Here is a 17,999-nt window from a genome sequence, read left to right on the forward strand (position 1 = left end):
CGAGAAGGATTTACACAAAGTCGAGAAGTGTTCAGTGTGCAGTGCCTTCCGGAATTAAGCAACTTTACCAGAAAACATCATAAAGAGTACGATTCAGTGGTTTGAACATACCTGGCCACAGTATATCAAGCTCAAACGGCATTGGAGAAATTGTACGGGTCAAATATAATTGATCACTTTGACCCCCAACCCTCAACACTGCTAACCCTCTCAACTACAACACTTCACTTAACTCACTTCACAACACTTAAAGTAGGATCTATTCCAACATTTTAAAATCCATCCGGAGAAGCCGCATTCATTCATCTGGTCATGAATGCCTCACAACAACAGAAAAACATCCTTACACGATTGGTTTTGTCAGCTTTTCCTAAAGTACCGGTCAAGGACCGTAAGGTTGGCTTACTGGCAGTCGGATTATTTTTAAGTACTAAAAAAATGCAACTTTACTCTAGAATTTACTTCATTCAATTAGCTTGTTTAACTGTTTTCTTATCACCAATGAAAATTTGTCTAAATTTCTTTTTAATGCAAACGTTAAAATATTACACAAAGCGGGCTTATTTAAACATTGCATCCATTTGTGTCGAACCCATTTGGTTACTAAACCATTTACCTGGAGTAGTGAGCACTTACATATTTGAGTCCAAAACACGCATCTAGAGTTTTGCTCAACACAAAAAGAAGTGTTCGAGCGTTGTAAATATCATTTACGCTAATGACTTTCGTTCGTTCTAAACACGCCCTAAAAACACCTGTCGGAAGTTCGATTTCCGCATCCGTCTGTTCTTTTATCTGCCCTGGAGTGCTCCGCATGCAACGATGGCGTACGAACGAACCCACGCCCTGGAACGCCACCATTTAGCAGCGCAAAACAATGCCCAACATCAATTAATGCTCTGCGCATTAAACGCCAACGATGCATGATTAATGTTTTAATTACAAGCAACCCCTTCGACAAACGGCAAAGACGGGGCCCCACTCTTCCTCCACCACAGTGGTGCGTATTGTTGAAGAAAAGAAATGAAGATTAAGTTGAAAGTCTGCCGCAACGTCATTCGACATGACGCATACTTTCCGAAGGCGCCGTGGAGGACTTTTTATTACCCCCTTTGCAGGCGTCATCTTGCTCAATTATTTCACCTCCAACTTTCTCTCACAGCCCTCCCTTTTTCCTAGCTGGTCGCCAGTTTTCTTGTGCTCTGGTTGATGATTTTTCCGCCACCGGCAAGAATCAACATTCAAGAAGCCTCCAGCTTCTGTAAATATCATGCGAATCATGGCCGTCACGGTCCCGTTAGCATTATCACGAGCCGTCACCTTCGCCGTCATCGTCAACATCGTTTGTCGCCGGTCGTAATCGTTTACGATTAGGATGTTAATCTGATATTTAAATACAGTTTTATATTCACCTCGGTTCGGGAGGCTCGTCATTCGAGCTCCAATCCTTTGCTCCTCCGACAAAGTCACCGGAACGCTTTCGGGCCCGCTGGCCGTAAATGAAGCCGAAGGGGTTCGTCCGCACACTGGCTACGGGTTAATTTATTTGACAGCCCGCTGGAATCCTCTCGCGATTGCGTTCAAGTCGCCGGCAGAAGTCACCATTCGATAGGACAAAGGCAGTTTGTAACGAAACATTTCACGGATCATTTAGGCGGCCGTTTTTCATCGTCTTGTAAATCTTGATTAAAGAGTTTTCTGACCGAACCGAAGCAAATTGTTCGCATTAAGTTTTTCTCGAGAGATAATTGATGCATTTGGGTGAGATAGTTCTTTGCCATTCGAAATTTGGCCCTGAAAAATGGATCATCTTATTAATAGTGTTTTAACAATAATAATAGTGTTTTAACAGGCAAGAAAACGTAAGGGACGTTGGGAAAGACAAACAATAGATATTCAACAATACATACAATAAAGTTTATTATTTCAATTCAAAATTAAATACAGCTTATGTACAAACTCAACAAAGTCAACGTGTTAGGGGTTTTTACCCTCGGAAAAATGCTTTAAAAAACATAAAACTTTTATTTTTTGTTAGCTTATTTATTTTTAAAAGATTACATTAAACTTTTCAACCCAATTAGACGGAGAAAAATGATCCATTTACGAATGCATGTACTCAATGGTGGTGATAAATGGAGCACAACTCATACTAATACATTACACTCACCTACGGATGTGGAAACTAATTGTTAGGATGATTAAAGAAATTTTGTCACGATTGCCTTTGTTTCCCGGATACACTACCCATTTCGGTGCTCAGTGCGCCAAACTAACGCAATTCTGGGAGTTTAATCTCCTACTCTTGGGTCCAGAGTATTTGGGCGGAAGCCTGGGGACGGTACCTTTGTTTCTGATTAGATTTCTCCATCGTTCCGTACCGGCTAAAGCTGGGGAAGTTTGCGATGCGAGAAAGACCCATTCCGCTCGCCCAACATACACGAAGACAAATGCTGACGATTCCGTTGCCTGCGGCATTGCTGTGGTAAGCTGGGAAAACTTTTCAAGCATTATTTAAGGCGCTCCGCCGTCGTCTTGGTGAAACTATACACAACCGAAGCGGGATTCATTCATTCGCACACTCCGGGCACGTCGGCCAGGGAGGGTAATGAAGCGTCGGAAGGGTTGCAGACGTTGGCGCTATCAAGTTGTTAGGTGTCTTCTTGCCACGATATCGACGCGAGAGTCAATGCTCGCTCGTACCTTTTACCTTTTCCCAGAAATCACAAACACCGGGCGGTGTGGTGGTGAGAAATACTAACAACTGCCAAAGAGTAAACATTAGCCTTTCGCCCTCTGACTTACCATCCTGCACACCAACGCCTTCCATTCGTTTGCGAGGGCTCACGGTTTCCAGCTTGGACGTTTTATTCCGCCTCGCACCATTTAACGTGCGTGGAAGCGTAACTGAAGCCTCCTTCTCAGGACACGCACATCAATGTGTAATTTGTGAGCTTTCTCGGTGCCCTCGTGGGGTGTCGTTTTCTTTGGCTCCGGCTTTCCGATGATGATGATGATACTCCTAACAGATCGCTCCGATCGGTTTCGGTTCGCCTGAATTTAGCTTCGCGGTTAGCCCACATTTAACCTACGGGCCGCTGTTGAGAAAAAACTCCCTTGGCAAAAGGGTGAATATTTGGGGGCGACTTACTTCAACCCACACAACCCACGCGTTAATGCTTGGATAGCTTGTTGTAGGTGGAAATCGACACTTGAAGTGACTGGAAGATTCTCGGTAGGAAACTCCACTGAAACGAATACGCACAAATGTAAGGTTATTTGCCAATCTTGATTGTTTTTGGTTTTATCGTGTCAATTTCATTAAAATTAGTATGGCATTACGTTACTGTCCCAAATTTTAATTACCATGTTAAGATTATTTTAAGTCAAAATTTTATGTCATAAAACGCAGTGAAAATTGATGAACCTAATTTTACACACCAGTATTATTGAAAACAAAAAAGGGTAAAAATAACATTTGTAACAGGATGCAATCACTCCTATAACTTTCATCATCCTACTCATAAGTAGTGTTGGGTCGTGTGGTACTGTGCTACCCAACACACACAGCACAGTAAAGTGTGGCAACACACACGACACAGAAAAAATTGTGGTACCACAATAAAGTTTCATACCGTTAAACCAATAAATTGTATGAACCGTTCTTTGGTTCCTTGATATACCAATTCCATAGCTTCCATAGTATAGGAATGAAGTGTATAAACCAGTATGTGGAATTTTAACATCATTATCATATAAACTTTACTCTATTATTTGTATAAAAAAACTGCCACCATACGAAAAAAGGCTACGATTGAAGCACAATAGGAACCAATCCAAGAAGAAAATAAATTTCCCTACTTTATTCAAACATAACGCATATACTTGAAACAAAACCGCCACTAAGCTCACATTAAAAAAACATAGGTTTTGTATCGATTATTAATGATTTTTTACAAGGAACACATTTTAAACACCGGCTCTAATTGCTTATGGATTATGAAAGTGTTGAATGGAAATGTAAATGGCTAAAGCCCTTATCAACCTAGCATAATATCGAGCAAAATGCATATACTGCACATACTTTAGCATCCTTTTGTGATTTGATTAGCGCGCAAAGTAACAACACTCAGCAGATACTTGTTTGTGCATTTTGCATCGAGAAGATGTTGCTGAATAAAAAGACAAGTTGTATAACTGTATGACACTTTACTGTGCTACCACAATTCACATCACAGCAAATTGTGTGTGGTACCACAATACGGCACATCAAAAAGTGTTACTTGACCCAACACTACTCATAAGCCAACAAAAACCTGAAGCTAACAGAAAACAAGAATGGTTACATGAAACTCAACCAATTTTAATTAAGTTTCAAACAGCGAGTTCATTACTGCCATCGTCATTGTTTGTCGCTCCGGTTCGAAATATGCATTTCCGTTTCGTTACCCAACTCGATTCGAAAATCGATCGAAAAATACCACTCCCATTGGTCAGCACAGGGATACTAACGGTAAAGCCATCTTGCAATTCCTCCTGGTCAAAATCAATATGGTATCGACCGTTCGCCTCAGACGTTCAAAAGCAAAACAGAAAAATGTCATTTTTCTACCCTTTCTCTGCTGGGTGAAATATATCCCATGGCGCTAGTGTCCCGGTAGTGGTGCCGAGTCCGCTGCCCAGCCATCCCTTTTGCCGAGGATAGTAAAGCAAACATACAAAAAATGTCAACCGAACGTTCTCCCATTGTCCTGCTACAAAAACAAACAAATAAATTTCCGTTCTCACGACAATGATAACAAATGGTAATTTATCACGAATTGTTTTCCAATGTTCCTATTTATACGGAGGATTTTCATTTTTATGGTTATGGTGGTGCCCTACGCTAGAGGGCGGTATTTTTGCGTGCGTGTGTGTTTGTGTACGTGTGTCAGTTTTGTCCTTCGACCGTCTTTCGATTCCATTCTGACCGCGAGTTGCAGTTTTCCCTTTAGGTTTTTTGTTACATTTTCTATCGAAAGGTGAGGAGAATGAAACGGGCATAAAAAAAAGGGAACACTTTGTGTCTCGCTTCCTGTTCCGGTTGCAATCATCCGCCGTGTGATTGTTGCCATTTTGAAGCATCGGAAAGTATGTGTCCGTTTGACAGTGGAATCTCGGATGGGATGAAAGTGAAATACTGCAAAAAAAACCCCCTCTGCCCTTTCGCCATTGAAGGAAGGTAAGCGTTGCGAGAGGAAGAATTATTTGCTCTCTTTCCCTTAAACTACTTCGGTGTACGGTTGCCAGTATTCTCCACCCGATGGCTAGCTCGCCATTTTCCCATCTGCATGACTGCATTTGCTGCAAACCTTCGGAAGGACACAGAAGCATATTTTGCTTTTCATCCTGCATTCCAGCCGTTTCTGGTTTTCCTCCAATTTCTCACCGGTCGAAACAGTAAACAAAAAATAAACTGGTACCAATCCTACAACGAGGAACTTTTTCTTTTCCTCACAACCGTCGCGTTAGCAGCGAACGGAAAACCAGGGAAGGGCAACGCTATATGTTTTCACAGAAGCGTCCGGACGATGCCCAAATCGGCGCTGTTTCAACGTTGTTGAACACAAATGCAGAATTTAAGGGCCATCATTTCAGGCCTGGTTGGAGCTAAGCATGGCAAATAAATTGACATTTCGCTCAATCGGAGAGGTTGCAAAACAAAACAAAAATAATAAAAAATCGAAAACGTTGGCATCTAGAGCGATCAATTGCAAACCGTATCCCCGGATGCACACGTCGAAAGTTTGAATGAAATTTATTCTACAACGTTTTATGACTAATTTAGATCCGCGCATCATATACGACCTTAAACACAGAAAGTGTTAGTTTGTTTTCTTATGCGCTACGACTTGACTTACTTCTCAGAGGTAGATAATCTTAGGCCGGGGTTTGAACAATCTAATGGCAATCCAAGAGTATGATAGGCACAACAAAGTTGTAGAGAATGTTGTAAATTCTTACTAACAAACTATTCATGGTAAAACGATCATTTTTTATCGAAGATCGAAATGTTTGTTTTCATAATTCTCAGTTTCAAATCTTCGTGTTGAAATGAGACAACAACAATTTTCAACTAAAGTGCTCGTGAAGTATGCTTCAATAAAGAGGATTCTAAAGTGGAAGCGATCGGGATTTGAGCATCAAACCTCTAAAACAAGATTAAGCACTTAGACTCTATTTGTAAGATATGAATAGTGCGGGAATTTGCAAATACATATGGTATATCTCTGTAAACAAACTGAACCACCATGATTTTCATATGATAATGGATACAGCTCTTTGAAATCTATGTTTCAAAGATGCTCGAACTGAAACAAGAAAATTACGTCTTTAAAACCCAATAAAAAAAACACTTTTTTAAACTGTCGGAAAAGCTTTCCCAGTCCAGCTCCCGGGCTTCCGGGGTGAAAACCTAAGACCAAAAAAGTAGACGTTATTGTTTATCACTTATATTTCTCTATTTGTATACTCCAAAATTTGTTCTTGTATTAAGTTGGAAGAAATTTGGATATACTTTGCTATAAACCATAGAGAATTTTTAAATTCATAGCTTCGGTAGAATATGTATCTCTTTAAGAGCAGCATTTAATGAAGAAAAGCATGAAAACAGAACACAGAAACTAATATATAAACAGAGAATACAGAGATAAACAGAAAAAAGCGATCGTTTTTTACTTGTTTTGATTGGTTAGCTGAATGTGTTGAGTTTCTAAAGTAGCTTTTACAAAATGCAAATAGTGGAGAAGAAAATGTGAATAACCTTTATCATTATATTGTCGATGATTTTTTTGAAAATAAACTAATCTGAATCGAATTTCAATTGGAAATTGTAAAAGAAGAGAAAGCGGCTTTGCAGTTTAGTCATATTTAAGATTTCTTCAACAATTTTTTTTCATATAGATCAAGCATCTTTCGTTATAAGACATGGAACTTAGTTAAGAAAATTGGAAGTAATGAAACATATCGGAAAAAGTTGTAGCATTTATTTAGGGAAACAAAGTTTGAAGCTTCAATCTAGTTAAACATAAACATAAAGTAGTTACAAAGTAACTACTTCTTTTTGTCTAATTATTCGATTGGAAACTTATAAGCTAAGCTGCCTCAAACCATGTGCGTGGCGGATCCAATGATATTTTATACCATTTTATCTCATCATACCCTGGACGTTTTTAAACGGAATCCTTTTCCCCATTAGAAAGCGCAGGAGCTTTCAGCAACACTAACTCTTTGGTTAAAAGCTAATTGCAAAGTCAACGAAACGAAACCCGTGATCACTCACAATGCTGTCGTCCTGTTTGCTTTCTCTTTTCTGGTGTTTTCTTTTTGTCGTTTATTTTTGTCCATTTCACAGAGCCAGAGTCTCATCAGAAAGTATTAATGACCATACTATTAGCTGTCGCCATCATTACAGGACGCTGCTTAATCGCTCACGTCCGATTTGATTTCTTTTTCCACGGCATTAGGATTTTTCCTTCCACGACGTGTGACTGTATGTGGCTGCGCCTTTTTTTTATACGGGACCTCGGTGTGGTGTGTTCAGAATAAAGAAAGAACAAAAAATGGTAAAAGAATGGAACGTAGAGTGTATACCAAGACTAACATTTCTCGAAACTTTACAAAACGTTTCACCGTTCTGTCGTCGTCGTTGGTACAAGTATAAAACTAATTATCAACTGAAACGCTACTTCTACTTCTACGCTAACCGACAAACCCGCGGGGAAAACCCTTTACAAGCCGAGACACCAGCACGAGAGGGAAAAAAAGGAAAAGGAAATCCAGTGAAATGACATGTTTCTGTTGCAACCACCTCGAACTCGGCCCTTCGCACGAACAGCTCAAGTGTAATAGTTTCTTTTTGTTTGTTTTTTTTTTGTTTTTTATTCCACGAAAAACCGCACTACGAGATACTCAGTGTGATGTTTACCGTTTTAACTCCAACAGGCACGGTGAAGTTTTTGCTTCATTTGCTACGATTACAGCGCGACAGAAATTTTCACAAAACCACGACACACACACACATACTGAGAGGGTGCGAAGGGGATTGCTGAACGAACATACACACACACACACGAAAAGGGAAAACCTTAGCCTCAGGGTTTTAGGACACGAAGGGCACTAGAGTGGTGAAAGAAGGTGAGGAGGTACCGTTTTATTTTTTTAAACCCAAAGTACCTAAATCCACCCCGCGTCCCAGAGCCAGTATCCGATTTCGTGGGTTGGAAATGTTTTAATGAAAATGACACTCCACTATCAGGGCGTATTCTCCACTTTTCGAGCACGGAAAAGTTCACCGCTGACAATTTAGTGCTCGGCGGTTGCCTGCAGTTGATGCATTTTTGCCTTGTCTCAAACCCACCTCACCTCTGCTTCTTTCTCCCAGTCAAGCCAATCCTTTTCGAGAGTACTTTCGGTTGTTTTTGGCAGCGAGGCACACAAAAAACCGAAACAAAACGGACACATTTTTATTCTGTCGCCCACAAACGTGCTACTAGGGAAAACCCTCTGGGAAGGTGAGGATTAAACGCGAAGCTCACAGCATTTGCAGTAAGATTATCAGTACAATTTTAGAGTTTTTTTTTGTATAAGAAGTTTTGCTTTAAAGAAAAAAAACCCCGAACCTGAACAAACTAACACGTGTCTGTGACATGCGAAAAGGGCAAAGCCTTTCTAGCCGATCCGTGGGTTGATCGAGCAAACTTTTATGTCCGCTGCGGCAAGGCAAACGAAAGGCAACTTCTAGTAAACTTCTCCTTAATACCGAAGCACCGAATATTTCTTGACGATTACGGTGATGATAAAGCCATATGCGCTGGGACTTTTGACGGAGTTTGTCGGGTGAGATAGAGCGCCCGATACGAGAAGCGTGCGCTACGGTGCCAGAGCAAGAAGAGAAGAGAACCAAAGTTTCGAGCCCCGGTGTGGGTGGAGGGTGAACAAATTTCCCCGATGCTCACCCAGGTCGCACGGGGGCTCGGCGCACGGTAACAAGATGGGAACATAAAATTAACATTGTTACGATAGTTTAAGATGTCGAGACAACGACGTTTGGGCACGTTTGCTGCCGCCGAGATATGGAAATTGCATGTTTTCCAGTGTTGGAACAGTTTTATAACTGACAGTTTGTACGAAGACGTGGCGAGAAAAAGATGCTGATGCTAGCGGGGGCAGGAGGTTTCTTGCAACAAAGTTCCCCGAAAACATGTCCAAATAGGGTGCATATTTGCGTCAATCTTTTTTGCAACCCTTCACTTTGTCACAATTTGGTAGAGGAATATCACAAAAATGCTCATGCCTTGCCTGCAGAGCAATTATTTCTCATCACTTCGAGGCTTCATGATGATGGATCGATTTTTTCCCTTTCGACAAGTCGGATGCAAAATCAAAGCCATTCGTGAGAAGATGGAAATTCATTTCGCTTCGTCGAGTGCAGCACTGCACATCCCACGAGCTTTCAAATCAGTCAAAATTTATTACTTTTTTCCCTTCCAACTGTCTCCACCCGCAGACCCTTCGTGCCCCATGTCGTACCATGGTGCGCAACCGGTCGCAGACAAAATGGAATACCAAATGGATCACATCCGATAATTTATCAAAAATGTTGAATATAGTTTTGAAAGGTTTTTGATTGATGTGGCTCGCCAGGGTCTTCCGGAGTGGTCCGGTAGGGAGAGAGAGCAGCCCCTCCCTCTTCCCGAGTCGTAGGATCCGGAACGGAACAAGATGTGCGTTCGCCATCTCTCCTATCTGATGGGGCGGTTTTGAAAACGGGCCAGATCACGTCGTCCATTTTATGCGGACCACTTTGACGTTTCCCTAAACGGGTCCCGGCCCAAGATTTAAGTCGGCCGAACCATTTGCTGAACTACGGTTGCAAAAAAAAAAAAAAAATCACTCAAGTCGTGATTTGGCTCTTTATCGATTTTATATCCCGGTTAAAAAGTACTCCTGACAGATTGATCCCCCGGACCTCGGGCTGTGCGGTTTGGTGGCTTGCGTACTTAAACTTTCACTGTCCAATCACGGCAATTGTGGCTTTTACTACTGCGCTCATCCGGTTGCCTCCGGCCAGGCGAATTCATTAATCATGATCGCGGTTATCCGATTATTATCGTTTCTATCGTCGTGGGTGGGATGAAATTTTCCGGAAATTTTATTCAATTTGAAAAGTATTTAAGGTTCAATTGGTTTTTCATCATAACGTGCTTTTAAAACTTTATTTCGTAGAACAGTTAATTACGGAATTTGTTGAACCCTACGTCATTTTTCCTCTACAAATTCTACGAGAATTCATTTTTCCAGGTAAAGGAATAGCAAATCAAAAATTAATTTATACATGATTAAACAAATTACTATGCAATTGTATATTCCCAGATAAATTCTATTTGTTATGCGATATGCAATAATATTGGTACGTTGTAATTGAAATTTAAATTACCAACAAATTGTTTTAGGAACATTAATCAATGTTTTTATGCAATTCGCAAAGTGTTTAAATCCGTTGAACCATGAGAGCAAAAGAGTTCAATTTCCTTTTGTGTGTGTATTACCTATTTTGGTAAGTCAATGAAAATCTTCTTTGAATTGCAATACTGTTTAAAGTAAACATGCCACAACATTACGTTTTCCATCCTCAGTGTAGTACAGTTAGATAGATCGTGTTTAAACAATTCAACTTTTGTGTGTGTTCGTCTTGGAACGACTGATTGACTCGAAGGGCATATGCAACAAATCCCCCAACCAATGCTTGGATAACTATTTGTAAAAAACTGTTAAAAAAATCCCTTTCAAAACTTGAAAGACATTCTGAAAAACCTTCTCCTATCAATACACACTGTTCTGTTTGCAAGTATATCATTTCTCATGACGTTCCTTCGCATTGCAATCGCAAATTTAACGTACCGCAAAGATCAAAACATTGCATAAATCAGTAGTACCGATGCGCATCACAGAGCATAAATGAATGTTTCTCGTACGGACGGCACCGGCGCTGGCAGTTTATTTATGAAGAGTTGTGCGGGAAGATTTACTATTCCAAACAATCTAACATCCATTGCCAGCGGAAGGATTCGAGAAGGACCGAGTGAAATAATATTTTCCAATCCGTTCTTCGAGATGGAGACCAAAAACAGGGAAACTTAATCGACAATGCGAGAAGAAGCAGAACCGTAGAACTAGCGGACGCTCAGCCAAACAACCATGCCAAACATCATGCACACTTACATTCTGACCCGAGCCGCATTCCGGGTCGAGCAACACGTAAAGATTTACGGAGCACACGATTTTTGTATTCCACCGCTATGCAAGCCCGGGCATGCGAAGCATATGGCCGGCGGCCGGGTGTTCCCTCTGACAAATCTTCCACCGTTTGCACACCGCCGACGGCCACTGAGGCACGCCGGGCACGGCAAGCAATAAATACACCGACAGGAGCAGTTAAATAAACGAGCTCTACCGCCCAGCCCGTACCGGCCACTTCCGGGCGCCGCCCGGGTCGCGAAGGTGGTAGGACATATTTTTTTGCTCCGGCCCATTCATCATGGGACGATGGGTTTCGGTGTCTTGGTGCCATCGGATTTCGGTCCATTTCGAGATAAGAAGCAGTGCTCGGAAAATGAGAAGAAAAATACAACATGAGCGCTGAGGGGGAGAACCGGAAAAAATGAATTGTTCTTGTTTTGTAAATGTATGTTATCAAATATTTGAGGAAAAGGATTCATAACTCAAACGCACCGACACTGAGCAACAACGTTATGAGAATCAAACCGCAGCGCAACCATCATCATCAGTACAAGAATTTTTTGGGTAACTGTTAACAATGTAGGAGGCGATGGATAAGAAAATTGCTTTTTCGAAACCATCGCACCTTCTCGAGATCTTTCTATCGACTGGCATGAACAATGAAGGTATTCCATAGGATTTATGAACATTAACTCACGGGTTTTGAGTTCCCACCTAACGATCCGCGTCGAAGCTGTGCCCCAAAATTTGATGACACTCGATAGTTCATAAAGCTGCCGTAATGGTACCATTTTGTCTTCCGAAAACCCCCTCCTTAGCCCCAGAAAAAGCTGCCCCTGCTGGTGGCGTCTGGTGGCCGAGCTATGACTGCCCTATTCCATGCAGCGCCATGTACCCACCGAATCGAAACGGAATGCATTTGCAAACGCCCAAAATACACTTTGCATACCGAAAAGCGCCGCCAGACACTTTGTTCGCCTTCGGAGGAAGCGAAGTAATGGCGTTCACCCGCCCTTTCCCGGGTGGAAAACGTTGCATCCCTTGCCTGGCCGTTGGGAAAGTTCGTCTCACAGCTTGCGAAATGCACTTTCCCAACGGCCGATCGTGGATGCTGGACGCTGGTAATGCAAAGAGATGAAGAAGAACAGAAAAAAGAAAGACCCGGGCCAGCAGGGAACCCCCCAAAACGGGTACGGAATGGAAATGTTACAAATGGAATTTTGATAGAGATGGGTGATAAAAATATCAATTTTACCATATGACACATAAATATGCACATCCTTCTGGAACAGCTTCCCGGCCCTGGGAGTCGGTGCTGAGATTTTTTGCTTCCCTCTCTCACACCATGGCCCCTCCGCGTTTATGCATCGCGCGCGGAAAAGGTTTAGAGCCAAAAGTTGGCCCTCGTGTTGCCCAAACGCCCGAACCGAGCGTTTCGATAGTTTTCGCGTCACTCTTTCGCATCGATTGTCCTCTCACGGTTCGCTCGGTCGTTCCATTTTTCCATCTCCATACCGTTTTTATTCCACCATTCAGTACGGCTTACGGGCACTTCATTCGATTGCAGCGATCATCGTCACAACATGAAGCTCGGTGGAGCGAGCGGCCTCGAGGCGGTGAACAGGGCGCACTCATTCCGACACTTTGCTCCCGCACCGAACACTCCACAAGCCATCCACATGGAAGGGGCAAACTTTCCACGCCTGGAGGATGGTACGGCAGAGGATGCTGCTGCGAAGAAGCATGGGAAAATAAAAGACGGGAAAATCTACAACCATAACCCTACGACCGAGCTGCCCCCTTCTCGGAACATTTAACCCCCGTAGGGCCCCCGGGATGTCGGCTCGTTGGTAGAACTTTGTCGGCGGTGCGTGATAGGAATTGCATGTCGAACTTTTTCTCAATTTTACGGCCGGAACAAAAAGCACACAGCCACTCCGCCCTTCGATGGAGGTCGACCAAAGCCGCCACCGAGAGAGTAGTTCCGTTTTACGACGCCTGGAATGGGGGCTTGGCGTAGGATGCATATGGCACAGGGCATGTGCACTTCGCTTGTGGGTAACCGTGGGTGGCGGCTTTGTCGGTGGAAATTGCTAAAGACACTAAAGCTTATAGCTACTCCCATTTTGATTATGCCACCGTGACGCGTTCATTGCCGCAATGGAGGCGGTGAAACATTCTAGCACACATTCTGTTCGATCCTGCTCGAGTGGCGCTTTCGAGTGCAGTAGGTTAAACTTTTATTCTTTGTTTTCGTTGAACGGGTTTTAACCTAACTATTGAGTAGTTTGCTTTCCTATCAAAATACACAATCGATCACGGAATGAAAGGAAAGTTTTCCTACAGAATTCGAATGCATCAGTTGCTACTTTTTGCACTAAGTACAACATGCATTACATTGAAGGGATGGTAAATATTCTATAGTTGATTGGTATTTAGTAACAATTTAAATAAACATAGAAAATGGTATTGAAGCGTAATTTAAAGAAAATACCGTATTCGTGACAATGTTTGCGCCCTTTAGCAATAACAAATGTGTGGCCATTACAGTCTCCATACGCTTGCGAAATGCACTGCAGGTCCTAAAAATGTAACAAGGTCATGGTCAATGTTTTCCGAAGGCTTGTCATACTTGGCTGGCGTTTAGAGTAAACCATACCCTTTAAAAAGCGCCATATTGAGTAACCCGGAATCCAGCATGGTGACTACATATCTTTCGATAAGAGCACAAGATGTTCCTGCAACCAGTGTTGGGTGCTTTTCGAGTTACGGAACGCAGCTCCATCTTGTTGAAATACAACTTTTTGCTTCTCAAAATTTCAATATGAACCACCGCGGTGTTTTTTCTCCATGTGAAATGAACAACGAATCAATTCACAACCATTACACACATCATGGCACTAGCAAGTTAATTTACGATAAAACTAATATATTGGTCGGTTCTAGAATTCGATACTGGAGAGATTGTTTACCAGCATCCTTTAACCTGAGGGACCCTTTGAACGGCCATATCTTTTTTGCGATATTTGCGCGTGAGACAAATCGCGAATACACTGCTACTGGGTCATGGTGTAAGTGCTAAACCAAGTAAAACGTGGTTTTTCGTTCACATCCTAATTTGGTACGAGTTAAAAATTAAGTAAATACAAAGAAATTCAACGATTTCTATGCCCATGTCAAACGGGGTGATTTTGGTCTAAAATTTAAAAAATTGAGTGTCCCATAATGATAGCTTCACTGCAAAAATCATACAAATTAACAAAGTTGTTACAGTTGCCAAAAGTAATTTCTAAATTCTCTCCATTTAATTTGTAATTTAATTTGAACATTGGAAGCGGAAAACAACTCTAGGAACGAGAAAAAAGTCAAATTGATGCTTATCGCTTTAATGGCAAGTTGAATCGTGAGATTGGTGTACTAATAAATAGATCCACAAACGTCATTAACGATTAAGTAAAAGATTCCAGTTAATATAGGCTTCAGAAGTCTCCTGGTCGTCTTCAAAATCTTTCCTCGCGTGATAATCGGAGGATTTTTTAAGTTGCTTTCAATTCAAACAAAGGTTGCCGTAGGACAAAAAATGATTTCTGGTTGAATGTGCACTAAAATGCTGTGTTGCGAGCTTTGAATTCTTGTTTTAATATTGTATAAGAGTCCATGAAGAAAGTTTCTGCCCTCAAACTTCATCAAAAAGTTGCTAGATTGTAGTTTGCTACAGAATATATGAAATGGATGAATGTGTGAAGAAACGTAAGTTGTCCGTTTGCAGTGTCGTTCAGATTTTAAATTATTAATTTATGTTAGGTGGATTATAATGATGAAAAAAAGTTCAATATTGATGGACCGCATGGTTACATCCATTACTGGCGAAATCTGAGACGTAAGCACGATTTTTCTCTCGTCGCAATTTTGAAGGTGATTCAGTCATGATTTGGGCTGCGTTCAGTGGTCTTAGTAAAAGTGAATTGAAGATTATACCAAGACATATGAATAGCGATATGTTTATCGACATCCTGGACAATCATTTGAAGCCTTATCTGGAAAATCACTCAACAACTAATTTTTCAGCAAGACAATGCTGCCGTGCACGCACCTTGCACGATCGGATATCAAAACGATGTATTAGCCAGCCGTTTCCCTAACCTTAATTCAATAGAAAATGTTTGTGGAAGGCTAGTTCAAGAGATTTATGAAGATGGGAGATATTACGGGACCATATTAGAGCTTAAACTTGCTATCCGAAATGTTTGGCTTCATTATCAGTAAATTCTTTAGAAAAATTATCGGAGAGCATGACATCAAGAATTTTCCAAGCAGTAAATCGTAATGGAGGACCCACGGATTACTTAATCGTGACTTTTGAATCCATTTATGCTATTTTTGTTGATAATTTAATTAAAATCCTAGGTGAGGCTATCATTTTGGGACACCACCGATTTTAGTTTCTTGGTACAAAAGGGATTGTTCTCTCGTTTTCTTCAACAATATTTATGCGAAGTAGTCGTTGTATAGAACTGCACAGAAAAAACTAGGTGAGGCTATCATTTTCGGACGCAGTGTATGTATGATATAGCCTTCACATTTGAACGCGTTTATCTGCTTTGACCAAACTAGCGCTAATCGTTCTTGATAGAAGTGTAAACAAATCTTTCGCCTATATTTATTATTTAGATTAAGATTTACTTTTAGTCAGCCTAGTTTTAAAAATCGTTAAAAGTAATCAATATTACGTTACTTCTGCTATTGGTAATTCATTGATTTTTTTTCCGCTCATTGAGACTAGTTTTTAGAAATCATGATTAATCTTTTGCTTGAATGTTTGTAAAAATGTTTTTGGATCTATTTCGGAGGGTGGATAGAAAAGCGTGTAGAAAAAGTAATAATTCAAATGGACATTTGCAAAGAACTTTTCATAAAAATTGAAATAGTTTGATCTTCATAAAGCTATGTCTTTATGCAGAACTTTTGATCATTCTTGTTAGTTATTCTGATGGCAAGATTGGCCAGCGAATATCATTTCAGGTGGGCAAAAGCTAATACTTTCCATTCATAGCCATGCCAATTGAGGAAAGTATAATTGATGCAAACTTGCCCCAAGAGCCAGAACACAATCAACACATACATGTCCGCACTAGGCAAATCTATCCGTTTGAGGAGAACTAGCAGCAAATGCCCGACGGGTCATATTTTCACATACATAATCATGCCCTACGTCAGAGCGTGATTCGTTCGGTTCAAATCCCTATACCGAGATTTCCGGACGCAGTCACTAAGCGGCCGGAAGGTCTAATGATGAGTAGGCAAGGCTGGTCTCAGTCGAGGCTATTGCTACTGCTACTTCGTGCCAATTTGCTTTTCCGGTCCTTGCGTCGCCCGGCCTCCTGCCGGCCCACCGGGAAGTGTCCTAAGACGGATGTGGATTATATTTGCTCGCTCGGTATGTGCCCACGACCCATCCACCCAGTGGTCGTCCGGAAGGGCTTTTCCTCATCTCGGCTATCCTTTATGCATCTGCTCGATGCGTATCTTCACTATTCGATTACTCAAACATCGCCTGCACGACGTTTTGCCGAGCAGAAGCAGAAGCTCCCTGTCCGGCCCCGGAAAGGATAATTTCCGATCAATAACGCACGGCTCGTCATGTTTCAGGTACGGCTCTAACTACCACCGGAGCTAGCTGGCGGTTATTATTGATTCGAAGCGTCCAAGCTACCTCCAAGTAACCATTTCTAAGCCTCAAGACGGTGCACGAGGCGCGTCCGTATCGTGCATCAGCGTCCGCTTCAGGATCATCATCATCATCGCCGTCATTTGCAGCTCGAGCACCTTTCCTGCTCAGGGAAAAGGGGATAATTGAAGGCAGGGCACATACGCCACTGAAGTTTTTTTTACTCTCCCCTCCTTCTCCCTCTCACACAAGCACAATGTAGCGCGTTGGTCGATGTGGTTGACCTAATGCAGATACAGTTGAGCCGCACAACAAATCTCCGCCGGACACCGATACCATTTGATCCCAACTGTGAATCGGAGGCTTAGTGCAGGGAGCCCTTCGACACCGATCCTCCCCCGGGGATATTGGGCCAAAACCAACGTTTAATCAACGTATTGATTCTTTGTAGTCAAAGTCGACCAGCGCAAGAACCGACAACCCGGGGTTGCTTTTACGTGGCGATCTTTCCGGGGGAAGTCTTCTCCTATCGCACAATTTTAAACGCACGTTCCAAGGCTCGTTGCAGAGGTTTGTCAATTATCTACTTCTTATTGCGATCGGTTAGCGCAACGCTTTCCCAAGTATACCTACTTCACGCAACAGCGAGTGTCAGCAGCAGGATAGAACTGCGAAGGGACTTCCGTGTAAACTGTTTGAATGGGTGCATTATAACTGAGAGCGTGATTGCGAAGCTTCAAACAGCCTCGACGCAGGAGCGCGTGCACGCAGAGCTATCGATTAATCGTTAGGAAAAATGCTACTCATCACGGGTATGCTACCGGTAATGAACTTCAAACGTGAAGGAAGCTTCGCTCGAAGCAACTGCACCAAACGGATACAGGCTCCTGCTGAATGGATAAAGTTCGCACACAAAGCAGCACCATGGGGGAAGGGAAATTTCAAACCGAAAAAGGGGAAATTCGCTCGAAATTGATTTCAACGCTAGCAGTGGTTCTTTTTGATGTTGGTTTTGACCTGTGTTTTTTCCCTGTTTTTCATCTATGCAGAT

General features: G+C 42.0%; 1 protein-coding gene across 1 annotated transcript in view; it reads right to left on the reverse strand.

The window, feature by feature from the left end:
- Positions 1-8,369: 8,369 nt before the first annotated feature.
- Positions 8,370-17,999, reverse strand: part of LOC131286883 (septin-1) — a 208,615-nt gene continuing 198,985 nt past the window's right edge. The window contains exon 6 of the mRNA XM_058315890.1: positions 8,370-8,382. The gene's annotated coding sequence lies outside the window, so the exon portion shown is untranslated. The remainder of the gene's footprint in view (positions 8,383-17,999) is intronic.

Source organism: Anopheles ziemanni, chromosome 3, assembly GCF_943734765.1.
Source record: "Anopheles ziemanni chromosome 3, idAnoZiCoDA_A2_x.2, whole genome shotgun sequence".
Classification (NCBI taxonomy): Eukaryota; Metazoa; Arthropoda; class Insecta; order Diptera; family Culicidae; genus Anopheles; species Anopheles ziemanni.